Source organism: Pan paniscus, chromosome 14 (assembly GCF_029289425.2).
Source record: "Pan paniscus chromosome 14, NHGRI_mPanPan1-v2.0_pri, whole genome shotgun sequence".
NCBI lineage: Eukaryota > Metazoa > Chordata > Mammalia > Primates > Hominidae > Pan > Pan paniscus.
The window spans coordinates 45,207,645-45,228,643 of record NC_073263.2 but is presented as its reverse complement, the minus strand read 5'-3'; the positions used below and the strand labels follow the sequence as shown (position 1 = coordinate 45,228,643).

The window sequence follows — 20,999 nt, the reverse complement described above, 5'->3', positions numbered from 1 at the left end:
AACCAGAGACCTTTGTTCACTTGTTTATCTGCTGACCTTCCCTCCACTATTGTTCTATGACCCTGCCAAATCCCCCTCTGCTAGAAACACCCAAGAATGATCAATAAAACAAACAAACAAACAAAAAGCAATGGTTATTAAGTATATGGACTATAGATAGCCCCATGGGAGATTTTTAAAACTACGATATAGTGAGCTTGTCCAGTCATTCTAGTAGAAAGCTTTTGCTTTCCTGTGCTCAGAAATCAAGGCTTCTGTTTTAAGGAATTAGTATATAACTTTGTATTAATATACTTTGCCAAATCCTTGTGACTAACTTGGCTTGGGTCTCTTCTATACCCTCTACCATATCCACATATGCATGAATAGAAGGCTCTCCAGCTCTCCGGCTGTCCAGCCCTTCATGTTTTTAAATGTCTTAAGACCTCTTGGTTCATAGGTGTTTATGGGATTATAAGATACATTCATTCATTTAACAAATATTTTATGGATGCCTACTATAAGCCAGGTGCTGTTCTTCATTTTAGGTAAGCACGTCTATATTGACCCAGTTAGTTATCCTGAAAGCATGGAACAATGTCAAAGGTAAGGAGGACAAACAAGATCTCTGACTCTAAACCTGGCCTTATCCCTTGACACAAGAATGTTAGATTTTAGAGTGCTATCAGCAGCTAGTGATAAATATAAGTAGAAGCAGAGAACAAGACTACATTCTAAGCATCACAAGTAGGGCCAATGAAGAAACAAAACAATTACAGTGTTGGGTAAAAAAAGAAAATCTAAAAAATATCTAAAGATCATGGTATAATGGGAAATTTTTTTTACCATAAAAATTGCAGTGGCCCATTCATTTAAAAGACATAGAAAGTACACGTATTTTAAAATCATATTATTTTTAAACCACAGCAGGTAGGTCAAGATGAAAAGCCTTGAGCATCTGTAACAATATTTTTCTACAAGATTTATGAGTGGAGAGGATCAACTCAGAGAAGCCAAACAGCAAGAACACCTTTAAATTTAAAAAATCCAAAATCCTTCAGTGATTTAACAGCAAATGCAAAAGAGAAGTGGATTAACTTAGTTTAAAAGGTAAAGTGGAGAAGGGATAATCAGCAACTGACATTGCTGTGATACTGTTTGTTGTTGTTGGGCAGAAACATGAATAGATATCTGGAGAGAGTCCCTTTTACCATCAGCATGAGCAGCATATCCTGGAAACACAACCTAACTTTTGGAGACAGAAGGAACCTCATAAATAATTTATTACAATGTCCTCATTTTATAAATAAGGAAACTGAAGGTCTAATGAGAAGAAATGTTTTATCCATGTACAAATTCTCAAGGCAATGCCAGGCTGGAGCTTGTAAATGCAGGTGCTGATGAGCAGAGCAGGAAAAGGATGGAGTTACCATTAAAAGGGCCCCTAAGGTCCATAACTGAGCAGAGACCTTTAAGTAATTAAACTGAATGTGCAAATGGCAGCAATTTCACAAAGCAAAGCAGCAGGAAGAGGACATAATTAGTGTAAAAACAGGCAGACCAGATCATTTTTAAGAAAGACATTGAGCCAGGTGCAGTGGCTCATGCCTGTGATCCCAACATGTTGGGAGGCCGAGGTGCGGGGATTGCTTTGAGCTTAGGTGTTCAAGACCAGCCTGGGCAACATGGTGAAACCCCATCTCTACCAAAAATACAAAAATTATCTAGGTGTGGTGGTGCATGCCTGTGATCCCAGTTACTCAGGAGGCTGAGGTGGGAGGATCACTTGAACCCAGGAAGCGGAGGTTGCAGTGAACTGAGATCATGCCACTGCACTCCAACCTGGGTGACAGAGCGAGACCCCATCTCAAAAACAAAAAACAAAACAAAACAAAAGACACCACTGGTGTTGGAATCAAATATTAGGTACTTTACATAGTCCACGAATGTGTTTTTCTGGAAAAAAAAATGCACCCATTTTAATTCATGCATATTTGAAAATATGGGTTATGATAATACTATAAGATTAATAAGTAATATAAGTAAGATTAGTTAGCTATGGCTTTAGTTTGCAAATTACTGGCACCATATAGGCAGCAAACTATAGGGACATTGCTGCAGTAATGGGCATGCTGAGGCATCTGGAGCTTAAAAGGAGGGGCTAAAGAAAGCATGTATCTTCCAAGGTATAAGTGAGTGGTTTCTTCAGCTCTGCCCGACTGCTCCTGCATTGAGTGTGGCCCTTTTTAATGACTACATCATCTAAATATGCCCTGCCACAAACCATTTTCAGGTCTTCTGCAAATCCGTGGTCAATCTGGGAACTCCCCTTCTGAATTACTGCCCAAATCAAAAATCTATTATAAAAAGACAACTCATTCATCAAGGTCACGTCTGGGCTGCCAGTTTTTTGTGTGAGTGCATGTGAGAGCACTTAAATTTATTAAATCAATAGTTGTAGAATCTCAAGACGTTGGCCAAAAAAAAAAGCATTGGTTGTTCATTTTTTAAAATTATATTATTTTTAAAACCTTAAGAAAAAAAAAAGCCCCACCTCAAACTGCAAAAGCCACAAAGCCTGTTCATTTCTTAAATCAGTGAGTTTTGAGTTTCTGCTTAAAGGGTGCTGGTATTTCCCAAGTCAGTAGCGAAGGGAATTTCTGAGGATGAGTTATCATAAAAGTACCTGAACTTAAGTTCTCTAAAGTCTGAATATAGAAACAATTTGTGGGAGTTTACTCTTGAACACAGTGCTGCAGAATTTACAGAAGAAAAAATATCCTCTAAAGTAAATGTAAAAATGTAAATGGAATTTTCTCTGGGGAGTTTCATAACTGATAATTAAAAGCAGAAAGGCTAGAAAAGGTGACCTGTCTAGAGAGAGATGCTCAAGGGGTGGAATCATTTCTGAAAGATGGTAGTGCTGGGCTAGTCAGTATTTTGATTCAATATACTGATGCTGAATCATATAACCTGCCAGGATCAGGGAGGCATCTGTGACCTGGTATCACCTCGCCAAGGGACTCTTTTGAATGTGCCCCACTTTTCCTGCAACTTGATTCAGTAGTTAAAGTCAAACCGGACACTCAGGACTCAAGTTCCTAGCTCTGCCTCAATAAATTTCAGTACATTTCCAGAGGGGAAATTATACAACTTCCAAACATCTCAAGAACAATCAGTAATCCAAAAGAACACATCATCTAGAATAACATTAATATTGTAAGCTTTAGCATTAGACTATGACAACTAAAGAAACGAAAAATAAAATATGTGGGACTATGAAGCAAAATAAAATACCCATACATTTTTTAAAAGCCATCAAGATTAATCTATTTAAGGAAAAAACATTGCTTTTACTTAATCCTGTCCCCTTCATTTTATAAAGTAGACCACTGTAGGAGATCTTACTTTGCAAATATATGGAATTTACTATATATTCTTGGGATATCATATCTCTATGGATACAGATATGCCTAACTTTTACATAAAGGATGATTCAGAAAATATAATTTTAAAATGACTTTGTTTTTAAGAAACCAAATAATTATAAATGGCCTTAAAAACAGATGGCCAGTTAAAGGGACTCTGATGAATCTTTTTGTCAAGTCAGAATCTCCTCCAGATTGTCCTGCAGATACATGGATTCTCTCAAAGCCTACAGAATTCTTCTCTCTGCAGGCTCTGATGTAAATGCCACAGGGTGGAAGGTAGGGGGAAGGCTATTCAGGAGGAGAGACTCAACGGCTCTCCTCTGACACTATTATCTCAGGCCACATAAACACTTATGGGAAGCTAGCAATCCAGATTACTCCAAACTTCATCAACCTCATATTGCTCTGGGTACCTCTGGTTTGACCACTACACTGAGGGGCTTCTGAAGCTGTGTAGCACATCTTACAGAGCCTGGCTCTGTCACCAGCTAAGGAGTTCTCATTCCTGCCTTCTCTCCCTTAGTATATTCCTGATACGTCTGTTTTCTACCAAGTTGCCCAATCCCATTAAGGGTGTGACACAAGAACAAGCCTCCTGCAAGAAAAGGGGATACTCCAGGCTGGGGCTTGGGGAGGCCTTTCTGTGCCTTAGCATCTCTCTCCTTCCCTGAGCTTTAGACAGTGATGCTCCTGATACTAACATCTTTAAATTCTATAGCTACCCTTTAGCCCACATTCTACCAGAAGCAATTTAAGATCCAGACTTTCCCCTACTGAAAGCTCAGAGTACCCCAAATGCATCTTGTCAATAAATTGAATATTATGGGCTAGCTGTTTAACCATGATTGCACTATTACCTTGATATCAAATGCCATTCATTCATTCTTTCACTCCATATATGTGTCTGTATGCAAAGTACTGCCCTGGCTGCTAGGGGGTTGGTGAGGGGCTTCAGGCATGAAGCCCACAGTTAAATATCAAGTTTCAAATGCAGCACATGGATTACAGCTAATTTACTGTGAAATAGTTAATGCAATGAAAAGAGTTCTGATGATCAAAAACGAACAAGTGAAAAGGTTAAACACAAGGCTCTTAGGGAAAAATAAAACTAGATAAGTGTAAGAAATTAGCACAGAGGCTTATCAAAAAAATAAAAATATAAAATACCTAAAGCAGCCCAGGCAATTAAGATATTGAGATAATTAATATACTTGAACATCTCCAAAGAAATCAAAATGGAAATAACTGGCAGGAAATAGAAGGAAGTGCCAAGCTTGGCAGTCAGGAGACCTAGGCTGTGTAACCTCAGGCTCCATCTTGCCTCTATGGGACTCAGTTTTCTCATTCGTAAATTGAGAAGCGGAGTCCGTTCTATGTTAAAAGTTCCAAAATTCTATGCAGTAGCTGACAAGTATACATACAAATTAGAGCTAGATTAGAAAGTATTGCAAATGAGCTGAGAAATAGCTGCTGGCGCCATCAGCAGCTGTAGCTTTGGCTCGGAGGTGCCTCCTGTGAAATGGAGCAAGTGAGGGAGTAGGCAGCTCCCAGCCCAGCCTCGCTCCTGGGGGCTGGGGGGCTGTGTTCCTGCTCTTACCTCAGCAGCACGAAAAGCTCTGTCTAGATGCATTCTCCTCACTGGCCCCAGGCAGATGCGCTCTGCTCAGCTGCCTAGCTGCTGGACTGCCCCCGCACAGATCAGGGAAGTTCCCAGAGCAGCACGTGAGACCTGTTTTATGGGATGTTACCACACACAGCTTAAGACACGTTGATCCAGTTCACTCCTAGTTTCTAGGCAAGACGGTACTCAAACTGTCCCAGAAAGAGAGTCATCTACTATTTTGTTAAAAATATCCAAATAAGGAAATCCTACAACCTCTCTGGTGTCTCATATCCCTACTTTGTAACCTAAATCTTTTCTGATACGATTGAAGGTCTCTCTTGGGCTATTCTCAGAGGAAATAACAGGAGCTGTTCAATTCATAAAGATTCCATCACATGCCTTGGTCTCTTTATATTCTTGTAACCTGCTTTTTTAGGGCTTATTCTCCAAATCTTTCATAGTTTTCTTTGCTATCTTCTGGGTCTATGCCAACTTCCTTATAGAATGAATGTAGTAAGAATAGCAGTCATAGAATGTAGAGGTGGAGGGATCTTAGAGATGATCTATCTGGCCACTCCCCTGTCACAGAGGCATGAAATGACATCCAAGTTAAAGGACATGCCTAACATCACAGAGCTTATTGGAGGTGTGGCTGGGACCAGAGTCCAGGCCTCCTTATTTCTCTTCTTTCCTCTTTAATAAGTTTTAAACCCTAAGATAGGACTCTTCTCTTTAATTAAGACCTTCTTCACATATAGTAAGAACAATCCCCCAAGATTTCAAATGTCTTACGAATATAATTTCATGTATGTTTCTTGTACATGAAGGGGAATTTTTCTAGGTATGGCAAAGGCACTGTTCAGGTTTAGGCTGCAATTAACATGTGCCAAATCACATACAAATATTGTGTACACTGGCATCTTCTAGGTCACGATGATTCTTACCCCCTGCATTTGTCTCTATACATTTATTCTATTTTTTTTCCTTAAAGAGACAGATCTCACTATGTTGCCTAGGCAGGAGTGCAGTGGCTCTTCACAGGTGTGATCCCACTACTGATCAGCACAGGAGTTTTGACCTGCTCCATTTCTGGTGTGAGCCAGTGCACCCACTCCTCCTTAAACAACCTAGTGGTCCCCTGCTCCCATATTGATGCCAAACTTAGTGCTGACACCCAATTGACATGGCACACTACAGCCCAGAACTCCTGGACTCAAGCCACCCTCCTGCCTCAGCCTCCCAAGTAGCTAGGACTACAGGCGTGCACCACTACACCTTGTTGTACATTGATTCTTGACCTTGCACTAAGGCCCTCCAAATTTCCTTAGCAACCAAAGAGCAAACCCAATTAAAACAACTCACCATGAGATGAAATGTTCAAAAGACAAGACAGCCAAATTCATAGATCAATAATAAAATGACACCCTCAGACTTATCGCAACAATCATCATGGTTTCAGGCATCCTGTTCTGGAGGCTGGGGAGAATCAGTGAGCCCTTCCTCCTCTGAGCTTTGGTCCAGATCTCTGTAGTGTGGTCCCTGTTTCCATTCATCTCTCCTAGCAGATTAGTGTCTGGCACATGTGAGGTGCTCAGTAAATGAGCTGTGTACATGAACAAAACAATCCATAACCTAATGGTATACAGGACTTGAAAAGTCCCCTATCACCTTCTTTGAGGAGTTTAACAATAATATTCTTGTGTACATACTTAGACAATCCCATCCACTGAAAGGTACAGACACCCAAAACAAGGCTACTAAATGCTTCAAATTCACATTAAACCACTTTGCTGGAAAGACAACTTTGGTGAGTTAATTTGGTGTCTAAAGGGCAGCTGCTGGCCCGAGGTAGTCTGTGAAATGGCACCTGTGCCTGCTGCCTAGCCCTACCTTGCCAGCCGCAAAAGCGTTTCTGTCTGAGATTGCAGATCCTGAGGCTGGGCTTCTTGGCACTGTTGCTGTAAAACCTGCTGGCTGCCGGTAATGCTTGGCAGTGGGTCTCTATCCAACTCTGTAGGGCCTGCTTGTAAGCTGAGTGCTGCTGAGGTGGGAGGGAAAGGAACCCTGGAGACAGAGCAGTGACTGAATGAGGGGCAAACCCACCTGGGATGCACATATGCGGTGTACCAAGGAGCAAGCTGGAAATATAGGTGCTAGCATTTACCTGCATGTAATTTGCGTCTCACTATCTGAACAATGCTATTCATCCCCCAGTAATTCTAAATGTCTGTCACTAAAAAAATTCATACATTTGTAAATTTCTTCCTTCGATAGACATCTGCCAAACACCTACTATATGCCAGGTCCTGTGTTAGATGCTGAGAACACACAGACGTGGCTTTGGCCTGTTGAGTAGGGGAGAGAGACACAGTAACTAGAATACAGCGAAACTTTTTAGATCCACAGGAAGAGGGAAAAAATAGCTCTCCCCTGGAGAGCCAAAGGCGGCCCCCTAGAGGAAGTGACATTTGACCTAGATTTCAACAGAGGAGTAGGAGATTGCTTAAAGGTCAGTCAATTTTTTTTCTTCATTCATCAGAGAGTCCGTGCTCTCTCTATAGAAAGCCTATCTATTTGGAGTCAGAGAAAGGGCAAATAGCTAAAGAACAGATGAAAAGACCAGTTGGTCAGTAATAATAGCCGTTAACATTAATGAGTGGTTAACTCAGTGCTAAATGTTTTACATGCATTCACATTTAATTCTCACCACAATCCTATAGGGTATTACTATGATTCCCACTTTATAGATGAGGGAACTGAGGTTTAAATAACTGGCCCAGGGTCACACAGCTGTAAACTGGAGTGGCCTCCTGCCTTTCCTATCATTTCTGGCTATGGGATTCCTGTATCTCGAGTTTCCCTGCCATCCTTTGGGGTTGCCCTTGAAGGTCAAAGCTCTGACCTCATGTTAATTAGGGAAACACATATTTCTGCAAGATTTTACTTAGGACTGGGCCCTTCCTAGGCTCTTTAGGGAAGTTCTAAATGTGTCTTTGGTTTCTCAACATCTTTAAAGGAAGTATTAAGAAGAGCAAGAACACAACCAGGCTTGATCTTTTCTGCCTGTGTCCCCCCTGCCACTGGTGGAGAAAAGGGTCCTCTTTGCCCGTGGCCTCCACACCTCAGTCATTCACTCACATTTAATAAAGCACATACCTTGTCCTAGGCACTAAAGATACCAAGATGAACAGCAGAGAATCCTTGCTCCTGAGGGGCACACAGTCCAGTAAACAAAATAGTCACGCAAATGCAAGACTACACTAATATGAATATTTTAAAGATATTATTTGCATGGAGCTACAGGAGCACAGAGAATGAAGGGCAGTGGACCTATGAACAACACAGGTTTGAATGGTGTGCGTCCAATTATACGCAATTTTCTTCAATACAGTCAGCCCTCATTGTCCTCAGGTTCAGCATCTGCAACCAAATGTGGATGGAAAATACAAGTATTCACAGAATGCGAAACTCAGGGCGACCAAGGGCCAACTTTTCGTACATGCAGGTACCACAGGGCTGACTGCAGGACTTGAGTATGTATGGATTTTAGTACCGAGGGGGTTACTGGAACCAGTGCCCTGTGGATACCATCGAACAACTGTATTTAACTCTGCCTAGGAAGGCAAGAGAAGGTTTTCCAGAGAAGGTGATGTTGCCCACTGAGCTAAGTCTTAGGAAACCAGCAGTTTTCCAAACAGACAAAATAGAAAAGGGCATTTCAGGCAGAGAAAATAGCTCTGCAGGGCGAGGCACGGTGGCTCACGCCTGTAATCCCTGTACTTTGGGAGGCTAAGATGGGTGGATCACCTGAGGTCAGGAGTTCAAAACCAGCCTGGCCAACATGGTGAAAACCCATCTCTACTAAAAATACAAAAATTAGCCAGGCATGGTGATGGGTGCCTGTAATCCCAGCTACTCATGAGGCTGAGGCAGGAGAATCACTTGAACACGGGAGGCAGAGGTTGCAGTGAGCTGAGATCACGCCATTGCACTCCAGTCTGGGCCACAGAGCAAGGCTCCATTACATTAAAAAAAAGGAAGAAAGAAAAGAAAGAGAAAATAGCTCTACAAAGTGCAAAGCAAAAGCACACAGAGGAAGCTGTGGCAGGTTGGGTGTGGCTACAGGCAGGGATGCAGGAGGAGACCTCCAGGATGAGAGGTTGGTGAGGTGGTGTCAGCGTGCTCCTCGTTCTCACTAGCTCTTGTTTCTACAGGCAAAACCTCGGTGATGCAGGCTATACTCCACTCACCACAGGTAATGTGAATACAAACAACAAAATAATTCTGCCCGGAAACCATTTTGGTTTGTTTGTGTGTGCATAGCTTTCTCCTTATGTCATTGTCTCCCATTTAGAAAATACTGCAAAGACAGGAGGGAACTGAACATGTTAGAATGGGAAAATAGGGGCCCTGGAGGGTGAAGTCACTCCCCAAAGTCTCCAAGTAAGTCAGTGACTGGTCCAAAAAGAGAAGTAAGTGGAACCTCTGGAGTCTTAGTTTGGTCTAAGCAATGCGTGGGAAAAACACAAGTCAGTTGGCATTTTAAGAACCTAAAGTTTTATTTAAAAAACCCTTGAGATGCACGGTCTGTGAAATGTGCTTTACTTCTTAGATGTGTGGATCTAGGATACAGGGATACACCCATGTAAAGGCATTCCAAACAAAAGCTAATGTTCCTCGCTTCCTTTATGAAATTAGGATAATCATATATTGTTTTTAAAATGAATCAACTAGGCAGTGACATGGTATGGTGAAATGCTGAATTTTCTGACTCAACTATTTTTTGCTGTGTGTATTTGAATGTGTTACTTAAATTTTCCGAGCCTCAGTTTCTTCATCTTTAAAGAAGGGGTGCTAATAATGCAACCACACCGTTCATTTCACAGGGCAGCATTAGGATTAGGTGAGACAGAGTGTTTAAAATATATACAACCATGCCTGGTGACTGAAGGGAGGAAGAGAGGAAGGGAGGGAGGAAAGAAAGAAGGAAGAGGGAAGGAACAGAGGAAGTTAAAATGTAAAAGAACTAGAACTTTTGCAAAATTATCTTGGAGAACAAATCCCAATTTCTAGTATAAACTGTAGGAAATATTGTCAAGTCGCAACTTAAAAGCAAAGATTAGTTGTGTGTATACTATGTGTTTTGTGTGGGTGTAAATCTAGATCTCACATCCATGTTCTATGTTTTAATGTTCTCAGTCTGGCTTATTTTGGCTTTGGTACCACATTTCTTATTCGGAGTCCTTGAAGTCAGGTATTGCAGAACTGGTACCTGATACCAACCCAAAGCCAACAGCACTGGTATTAGCTCATCCTGAGTGGTGAAGGGGCTCCGGGCTTTGCCTTGCCTGAGTACTGACAGTGGAAAGTACCTTCTAGCAGTTGAGGAAGTGTGGCCAGAGTGGGAAAATGTACAGCAATCTTAAGAAAAGCCCAACCACATACACTATGAGTCATGAAAAGAAAAGAGATCTCTGGGCATCTGTGATGAGGACCACTGGGCAACATCTCCTCCCTGTCAGATGCACCAATGCTCAGAACTGATTCTGTTATCCTGCACTACACTCTATCTCCTCTCCACTCTCTAATTCTCCAGGCATTTTCACCATTGTAGTCTGAGCTGAAAAACAGTGAGACAATGTACAGCAGACATTTGTATACAAGCAATGATAACAGAAACTTCTATTTATTTGTAACAATGTGATCTCATTCTCAATAGGCTTCTTGGATTTTAGAATCTCTAATGACAAGCTTATTTGCAGAAAAAAACAAAAGGAGAAGTTACAGATAAATTGAGACAGGAAATTTGTATTAATTTGATGGGCTCTCTTTATCTTCATTTTTTTTTGAAAGTTACAGTTTAGTTGGTAAATATTTACCAATACCAACGTACAATGGAATATGTATAACATTTCTTTTATCAAAATTTTAAGTGCCTAAATAGCCTAATCTAATATCTTCACAGCTATTATTTTAAAGACTTCCCACCATAAAATCCTCAAGCATTTATATTTATTTCTCAAATATGTTTGGTATACCAGCCGACCTAACAAAAGGAGACTTGGGATCTCTTCCTGATAGAACATGTGGAATTATAGGCCGGGTGCAGTGACTCACGCCTGTAATCCCAGCACTTTGGGAGGCCGAAGTAGGGGGATCGCCTGAGGTCAGGAGTTCGAGACCAGCCTGGCCAACGTGGTGAAACCCTGTCTCTACTAAAAATACAAAAACATTAGCTGAGCGTGGTGGTGTGTGCCTGTAATCCCAGCTACTCAGGAGGCTGAGGCAGGAGAATCTCTTGAACCCAGTAGGCGGAGGTTGCAGTGAGCTAAGATTGTGCCTGGGCAACAAGAGCGAAAACTCCGTCTTCAAAAAAAGAAAAAGAAAAAAGAAAGAAAATGTGGAATTACAAATAATCATTCAATAATCATGGAAACACAAAAAAGTATATAGACATATTATCAGGAAGCAACTAGTGGATCATGTTAGAAGATACAAAACAGTTTAAATAGACATGGATTATACTTTTAAGAAACTGCCAACATAAAATGAGAGAGAGGAAAGGTGTGAATCTTGACTCTGCCAGTTACTGGTTCTGTGACCCCAGACAAGTCACTTAACCCTCCCTGAACCTCAGCTTGGTCATCTGGAATAAGGATATAATTAATAACAACTTTACCTAGCTATGTATGAAAATAAAAGAGTAATTATCTTTCAAGCGTTTGGCATGATGCCTAGTAAATATTAGGGGCTCAGTAAGTCAGTGGTGATGCTGGGTGGAGTAGATATGCTCCATATCTACATAGACGACAACATGGGAAAATGGAAGGGGAAAATAACCCACATCACACCTAGCAAGTAGATAGCACTTGCCTGATTTTATAGAGGAGGAAACTGAACTTCAGAGGCTCCAGAGACTTGCTCAGCCTCCACATTTACCAAGAGCCCAGAATATAAATCCAAATCTGTCTCTACCTTTGCTCCCCTTTCTTTATACCACATTTGCCTCTTTTGTGCCTGGGAGCTGCAGACACTCAGCTTTAAAGAACTGGTACTGGAGATATGATACTGGAGGAAGAACTGCGTGCAGTGAACAGTAGGGTGGGTACGGAGGGAGGAGAAAAACTGTGTGAATATCACCAGGTAGATGAAGTATCACAACTGTCATTCTCAGTGGTCACAGAAAAGAAACAGAATTCATGATATTTTGAGGAACAGTCCCAACATGAATGACAGCAAGAAAAGGAAAAAATCCAAAGTTTTCCAAGGTGCCTACCATATTCCATATTTTCAAAGGGGAAACTTTAAAACTGTTTATAAAGCATTAGAAACAGTGGGGGAAGTTCAGTTCGCATTTTTAAGATGAGGAAAGAGTGCTCAACAGTGCAAAACTGCAGGCATGATCTTCTCTTTTTTCCTTACTCCCACTTTGCACCTATTACCTAGCTTTCTCTATAAAGAATTTATATCCCACTCTTCTTTGTTCAAGCTGGCCTTTCTGGTGAGGGTGATATGAGCAGATGATGTCAAGGAGGTACAAAGGATCTACTTTTTAAATGTTACACCTGAGATTACTAGAGGCTGGGAAGGGTAGGGGGAAGGTGGAGGATAGGAGAGATTTGTTTAGATACAAAATTATAGCTAGACAGGAGGAATAAGCTCTCATGTTCTATAGCACTATAGGATGACTATAGTTAACAGTACATAGTTTTAAAATAGCTAGAAGAGAGGCGATTGAATGTTTCCAGCACAAGAAATAAAAAATGTTTGAGATGATGGATATGCTGATTACCCTGATCTCATCACTAGACATTGTATGTATTGAAACATTACTAGGTACCCCATAAATATATACCATTATATGTCAATTTAAAAATAAATAAAAACTTAAAAAACATTTTCAGGATGGAAGCTATATTGAATGCACTCACATCTATTATAATCTCATGAATTATTATAAAAGGTTTTTATGGAAAAAAAAGTTGCACCTGAGGTTAATAAAGATCCACTTCTAATTTTAAACTTTGCCTAAGGAATGCTGAATAGGGAAAATATGCAAATTTTATACAAATAACATTTGTGTATCCTTTTACTTCACACATTTGGATACATAGCTTGGATAAATTTTAGTGACTACTACCAGACTGAGGAAACAAAATGCAGGGTATTATTTAAATACAAGGTAATTGTTCCATTAATTCACTTCCCTCTAGAAAGTGCAACCAGAAAAAGAAGGAAAGCAAATTATCTGGGAGATTGCAATTCACATGCATAATTAATCTGCTTGCTGAATTTGGTGTCAGCTTTTCTGCTATGGAGAACATAATCTCTTTTTCACTTTAGCTTATCCAGTCAAGAAGGAGTGTGTGAGTGAGTGTGTGTGTGTGTTTCTGTGTATGTGTGTTTATTTGTGTGTGTATGTGTGTGTGTGTGTGTGTGAGAGAGAGAGAGAGAGAGGGACGGAGACCCTCCCTTCTGTCCATGTAACTGATGCTGAAATAAGAATCAATGCTGCAACCACAGAACTGTGGGTTTGCTAGTTCCCCAATTTAACATAGCTTTTCCTTCCGCCAGAAAGAACAACTGACCATCTTTGAGAAACAGGCTCCTTGTACTTGCAAGTGGGGCTGACACAGCCATGGCTCTGAAGTTGAGCAAAACTTACTTAAACCCAGTAAGTGGATCACTTTTACTTCTCTTCTTCCACTAACATTTAAAGCAATGTTTCATTCTTTCTCAGTTTTTAGGACACTTATATTTGGCCATTACTATACAATCATAGATATGTGTACTTGGGTATAAAAAGTAGAATGTTTAATCTATTCATGTCTATCAGTCACAACAGACTAGAAAATGTGAATGCCACTTGACTAAAATTATTCTAAACTTTAAAGGCTGGGCACGGTGGCTCACGCCTGTAATCCCAGCACTTTGGGAGGCCGAGGCAGGCGGATCACGAGGTCAGGAGATCGAGACCGTCCTGGCTAACACGGTGAAACCCGTCTCTACTAAAAATACAAAAAATTAGCCGGGCGTGGTGGTGGGCGCCTGTAGTCCCAGCTACTCGGGAGGCTGAGGCAGGAGAATCGCTTGAACCCAGGAGGCAGAGGTTTCAGTAAGCCGAGATCACGCAGCTGTACTCCAGCCTGGGTGACCCAGGAGGCAGAGGTTTCAGTGAGCCAAGATCGCGCCACTGCACTCCAGCCTGGGCGACAGAGTGAAACTCTGTCTCAAAAAACAAACAAACAAACAAACAAAAGACTAAGAACCTTTTAAAGTTTTTGAGGGTGGAGATCATGTTTTGTGACCCATGCAGAGGCCTGTAATTGTTAACAACCAACTTCTACTCAGTCAAGTGTACAGAGGGGCTGACTACCGATGCTGTTGCTGCTGCTGCTGCTGCTGCTGATGGTGATGATAATGATGATGATGATGATATGATGACACAGAATAATCTGTTTAATAAAAGCACTTATCATATAGATGCATTTATTTGGGGGAGTATTATGATTATTTGAGCTCAACTTGAGGGCTTAGTTACAAATAAGCACCATGGTTTGCTACCTGTTTATTCCAGGAAGTTGCCTTGAAATTCAACAGTTAAGACAAAATTGATCCAATTGTAGAAAATTAAATAAAATACGTGAATGAATGAACTTGCCTTCAAATATGAAGAGGACACCAGACACTACCTCACAGGACTGTGTGACAACTAAATGCTTTCATAGGGTTAAAGCACTTAGAAAAACACCTGATTCAATGTAAGTATTAGCGTTATTATTAGGATGATTAATTGAAGCGCCTTCCACTCCCCCCCATCCCCCACCGATATCTTACAAGATGGAGCAGTTATGCAATTTCTGGGTAGACTGATGTAAGCATTGAAACTGACAAACCAAAACAACAGGAACAGTCAATAGTATAAGGCAGGAAGTTGGATCAGAAGGGAACTGAGGAAAGCAACAAGGAGATGCCATCTGGGGAACACCACGGCCACAGCAGCTGTAGGGAGATATCCCTAGGAAACCAACATCTAATCAAGAGGTGACTTCCGAGAGCCTCAAAATGAAGACACTGTAGAACATTAACACTTTTTTAAGAAGTGCACTACCATCTGGCAAAATAGGAACACTTGAAACTCTTCAAATCTGTGGACACTGATTAGTTTTATATTTTGATGTGTCCTAATTCTAATGTTTATTTCTGCAGTGTTCAATATACAGATGAAATAGTAACATTTCATTTGATATCTGTAAGTTGGGAAACTAGAAGATAAAAAACACTAGGAAGAAAATTAGATTAACTGAAATAATGTCACTCTACTATAAAATCTACTATTAGTCATAAAGTCCAAGCCTTTATAATCTTATTTTATAAGTGTTTGACTCTTCATAAGTATAACCTTATAAGCAGATTTCTTAATTTTATTTTACCTAAGCTGATTTTAAAAGTTGCTTGCCATCTCTCCTGTATACACAGAAGGGCCTGTACTCTTTAGGTAACAAGGAGAAGTTGACTTGAGAATTTTCTGAGAATAATCCAAAGTGACTAAGTAAAAGTTAACAACTGCTCTTGTGTTCTTTGTCATCAAAGAGGCTCATTATTGGGTATATAGTTTTGGCAAGGGTAGCTAAGTTTTGGCCCAACCAATGTATTTATACTAAAAAAATGAGATTGTAATTTTCCCTGTTTGTTAGTCATTGTACAATTTTTTAAATTTCTTGAGGTCAATGTCTATATGATACTTTGAAGCTAAAATGAGACTAGGGCTTCGGTAAAGCTGAAACATGGTAGAATGCAAAATATTATATTATTGTTGCATCTTCATTCATAGCAATAAATGGAAACTCAGTAAATATTAAGTTAATAAGTACAATCAAAGTCTTTCATGCGTATGTAAGAAGCTGAGAAAAAAAATACTTGTGACAAATTTTCAATTCAATAAATGCCATTAGTATCTACATGTGCCAGGAAAGATGGAGAAGGAGCTCAGGTCTGTCAGCAAATAAGTACTTGAAACTAAGACAATGTGATTAATGTTATACTTACTCCAAGATCAAAGCATTGAGCAAATGCACACCAAAGAAACATTTAGTGGGGGCAGGGAGAAGATGGGAAGGCCTCCAAAAGGGTATGTTTCTTGAAGTCCGCCTTGAAAAATGATCAGAAGTTTTAAAAATAAAGAAGAATGCAATTAAAGAAACAGTTGCAGTGAAAAAGGGTGAAAGAGAATGGAACTTTCTGGTGGCTTGTGGTCTGGTGCACCAAAATGTGGGTTAGCAGTGGCGGGGGAGGGGATGGGGTAGTGGGAGGTTGAACAGAAGGAAGTGACAAGAAATAAGATTGGGGAAGTGGGTCGAGGCAAGTTTGTAAAGGCACACAATTCTTTAGTAAAATTATGCATTAATTTAAAAATAGTTCTTCAGCCCATTATTATATAAAACCTGCAATGGTATCTCTTATTTATAAAAATAAAAATGTTTGTAAATTTATTACAAAGTTTTTCTTCTCTCTCTCTCTCTCTCCTTTCTCTTGCTCTCTCTCTCTTTTATTCTCTCTTAAAACTGTGAGTGCCAAGATCTTGTTAGCTAGCTTCAGTAATAAAAGTCTATAATCACCTACCTCTGAGAAAAATATGCTGGCCTGGAAGGGAGGATCTGTAACACACACAGTCAGTAGGAGCCTGAAATCCTGGCCATCTACTGTCCCCCACCCCAACTGCCCAGTGACCTATGGCCGGTTCCTTCAATTATCTAGCCCATTCCTTATCTCTAAAGGTAGCTGAGAGGATTAAAAGAGGTAATGCATAAAGAGTAGCTGCTTACACTACGTGCTCATAATTATTGAGTGCTATTATTAATTTCCTGTCCTCTCCAAGTTAAATGGTACTTTAACAACAAGTAAATGAGACTTTACTTGTTGGTCTTCCCTTCCCCAAAGGGTTCAGAGATAGAATTATAAATGAAGTTAAAGCACTGAAATTGTTTCCCAAATTACCAATTGTTTCAAGGCATAATTTACAAAAGAGACAAAAATTTAAATGCTACAAAGAAAAGGGTCTCTGGGATTGCTAAGGAAATGTCCTCCTAGGCACAACTCCATCCCACCACAGCAGTGCTGGTTCAAAGGGCAAGACCTAGAAGATTTTTCCCCTGATGTTCCTGGGGGTGAGCCAGAATGAAGAGGAATATCTTTGTAACATATGGGGTTGATGCTTTAGCAATGTAAACTTAACTTTAAACAGGGGACCTTTATATTTTGAATTAACTTTCGCATAGTTCTTTTTTATTCCTTCGTAAATATAAGAAAAATACTGACATTCCTTCACATTCGAATTTATTTTATTCTCATTAATAGTTTTACTTAAAATAAGACACAACATATTTTTAGTCTGTTCTTTTACGGGGTTCAAGTCCCTCTTCTCTCAGTTTCACATTTTTGCTTGTTTGAAACTATTCAGGTGAGATGTGCAAAGTAACATTGGTGGTCACATTTTGCAGTTTCCAGAAATTCACTTTTATAGGTAAATGATTCATTCTATTCAAATTTGTCTACACAGACATTCTTTAAACAATTATACTTAATAGAAACCAAACTTATGACAAATGTATGTAAATTCAAAATCAAGATGTGTGTGGATAAGCCACCTTTATTTGCTTACTGATAGTTCTGACAGAGTAATTTTAGAAAACAAGTTGCTGTGTAAAAGAAAAGTTCGGTTTTGATAAACATCCTGATTAATGTTCGCATTTCCAGTCTGAATGGCTTTTATAGTTATCATTTGTCAATGGTTCTTAGTGTTATGTGATAGTGGTAATTAAGTAAAAGCTTATACTACAAAATCCAAAGTGTCTATGTTTGGGCAGTTTCTGAAATAAATATCCCATATCAACTGTATAAAAATTTCTATTGTAGATAAAAGCCTTTCTCCCAGAATTTGAGTGAATATTCATTGATATGGTCATAAGCATAACAAATAATTCAGACAATCCTACAAAAACACTACAATTAAGCATTACACAAATTGCTTTTATTTTTAGAGAACAAATGGAAAAGAGAAAACCTCTAATTCCATGTGGTTATAAAGCACACCCATTAAAAACCCTTGGCGCCAAAAATCACTCAAATAACCAGTATCACATTCAGTAACATATGACTCTAGATAATTTATCCACTGAAGTACTGTAAAGAAGTTTTTTAGAAAAACAGAACCACAGGAACTAAAATTAAACTACCCCCATTGGGCCAATAAGCAGTACAATCTAAATTATCAATACGCGCTTTTCCTGAAAACATTTTAAAGAAGGTAAAATCACAGTAAATAGCCTCCATGAAATAGAGCAATAGAAATAAACCAGAACATGGTTTGGTTTTAAAAGGAAAAAGAAACCTTAATTTTGGGCAGGGGTGATAACTGCAGATAAGTTGAGAAGAACCCAGACCAGAGAGCCGAGGTGCTCCATCTTGGATGGCCACGCGAGGTGGCGGCAGATGTCCTGGCCAGTTAGACAGTGGCAGGAATCACAGAGGTCTCAGGTGACATGCTCAGATCTCTGGTCCCCTGAAGGCAAAACCCACAATCCACAGAAACAGTGCCGAAGTGCATCACAAGCGCTTAAAACCAACAAAAACACATGAAGAAAATTTACCTTGCAGGAAAAAAGCTGTCCTTGGTAGTACTGGTGTATGACCAGGAACCCCTTCTTTCTGATCTGCAGAACAGCTTTGTCAAGCCCGGGTGTGTGGTCACAAGGCAGGAAGTGACTAGAATGACAAATCATCAGCCAGGAAAGAAAAAGATTTTGTCTTTATAAGGACATTTTAACTTTTTTTTCATGTCCCCGCCCTACCAAAAATCACCTGACAGAACAGGTCACAGTGAAATTCAGACACCTCCTACCACTTCCTCTTTTTTTTTTTTTTTTTTTTGAGACAAGGTCCCGCTCTTTTGCCCACCTCTTTATAAGCATTTTTCTCTCTCCCTTTCTCCTCCAGCTGTCTTTGAGTAGTCGCTGGGCTACTTAAACCTTTCTGATTCTAGATAGCAAGGCAAGATCAGCCTGATAACTTGACTTCTTTGACTCTAGTTGCAAAAGCAAAGCCCAGATGCCTACCTACTTACAGCAAAGATCAACAAATTTTTCATTTTTAGTGAAAGAGCCAGGGAAAAAGGTGGCAGTACACCTGAAACAAATGAAAAGGGACTTCCTTGGGAAAGCCCCACCCCACCTGAAATCAAACCTCTCTGGAGTCCTCTAACAGTGATCTTATTGGTGCAAACAAAACAGAACGATCTCTTTAAGTGAAGGACATGAAAAGGAAGGTTACTAGATTATTTACTCATTCTTTTATTTATAGAACATCTATGTGCTAGGGATCTCTTTAACCCAATTAAGTATCTCAATTATTTAAGCGTTTTCTATAAAGAGCAGCAGTAGATTGCACAGGCAGCTGTTATATTTAAATGGGTAGCTTAATTCCTTCTTACAGGCAGGATTTTTTTTTTGAATGCACATTTTATAAAATTAGCAGGTGGTGGCAGGGGAAGCTCTATTCTGTACCCAAACCCCAGATGCTTGAGGGCAAATTCCTATCTTCAAATGGAGCATCCTCAAGTGCTCACAACAGTCGTGAAGACTGTGGCACCCTGAGTTATGTTGACTAAATATTAGACATGTCTCCACATTGCCCGGAGACTGTGTGTGGCTCCAGTAGTCAATCTGCCGTTTAGGAATGAGGGTATGTGGCTGTACTCCCAGGTCAGATGCTGCGCTGAAGATATCTGCTCCAGAGTCGACATGCGTCTGTGTCTGCTGGGCCACGGGCCTCTCAGGTGGTCACAGTATTCTGACTGGTTGGAGGGCTGCCCTTATACTTCTTTTGCTTTTTTGATTTCTCCTCTAGAAAGTTCCTGTTTCTAACCTTAAATGTTAAACCAAACTGTTCTGGTTTATCTACTTCATTAGCCAGTGGTGTGGTGACTTCATCAGAAGCCCACAGGGGCTATCTTGAGGAACTGGGTGGGCGGAAGAACAGGACGAGACGGTGGGGATTCTAGAAACGGTTCACCTCACAGAGAGCTATCAGCCCTCTTGTGATTTCCCAGGGAAGACCGAGGGGGTGATGGGACTCTGTTTTCTCCATCGCATAATCACTCCCAATTAATAAGTTGCAGAGAGCTTTCAAGAAGCACCTACATTCTTTCAGGACACCAGAGGAACATCCATGCATCACTGTTACAGCACTGCTCACGCTACAAAGCAGCAAAATGCTGTCTTCATTCGGGGCCCTGCAGCAGGACTCTGTAGATAATGTCCTGCTGGTGTTACAGATACAAGGGGTTGTAACTGTGGACCTCCCTGATCTGGTTCCATATCCTGGTGGTTTCAGGATGGCATAAAGGCCCAACAGTAACACTTCATGAAGGGGAACAGATATTTATTCCTTTACCTTGGAGAAGGAAAGCACAGTATTCTGTATCTAGTGCTGCCTGGTCATCTGAGGCCGGAGGAATCTATAAAGAAGAGCAAAATATATTTGTGCATTGGTTCAACAAGTGTTTGCATGCCTGTCTGAATTGGTGATTCAGAAATAAATAAGACACAATCGCTGTTCTCAAGGAGTATAGTCTAGTGGGGAAAAAACATGTAAGTAAATAAAAGCCATCTATAATAGAGGGGTGAAAAAGGCAGTGTGATATCAAAGCAGTTGCAGATTTGAGCAGAGGTGATGTTTGTTAAGTGAAGAAAAGGATTTAGGATTCCAGGCAATGTCGAGGTTGTAGAAGATGAAAGGCATTGACCTGGGTACTGCTTACAGCCACCCAGTTAATAGAGTCGTCTTCTACCCTAGCATCCACGGCAGGCACCCACACCCCCTCAGCCACATCCTGGCCGGCACCATTGCAAGCCCTGCCCTACTCCCTCAATCTTAATCTCTTTATCTGCCTCTCATTGGTGTAAGTCTACCCAGTTTCAGGCAATTGT

General features: G+C 40.3%; 1 protein-coding gene across 24 annotated transcripts in view; it reads right to left on the bottom strand.

Moving 5' to 3' along the window:
- LCP1 (lymphocyte cytosolic protein 1) overlaps positions 1 to 20,999 on the bottom strand; it is an 86,182-nt gene that overhangs the window by 37,744 nt on the left and 27,439 nt on the right. For 22 of the 24 annotated variants that reach the window (XM_034936700.3, XM_055096715.2, XM_055096726.2 and 19 more), the window contains 2 exons: positions 20,464 to 20,527; positions 18,663 to 18,777 (listed from right to left, as the gene is read on the bottom strand). The gene's annotated coding sequence lies outside the window, so the exon portion shown is untranslated. Of the gene's footprint in view, positions 1 to 5,007; positions 5,115 to 18,662; positions 19,169 to 20,463; positions 20,528 to 20,999 lie in introns of those variants that run through there. The other 2 variants (XM_034936701.3, XM_034936702.3) reach the window with 2 other exon arrangements.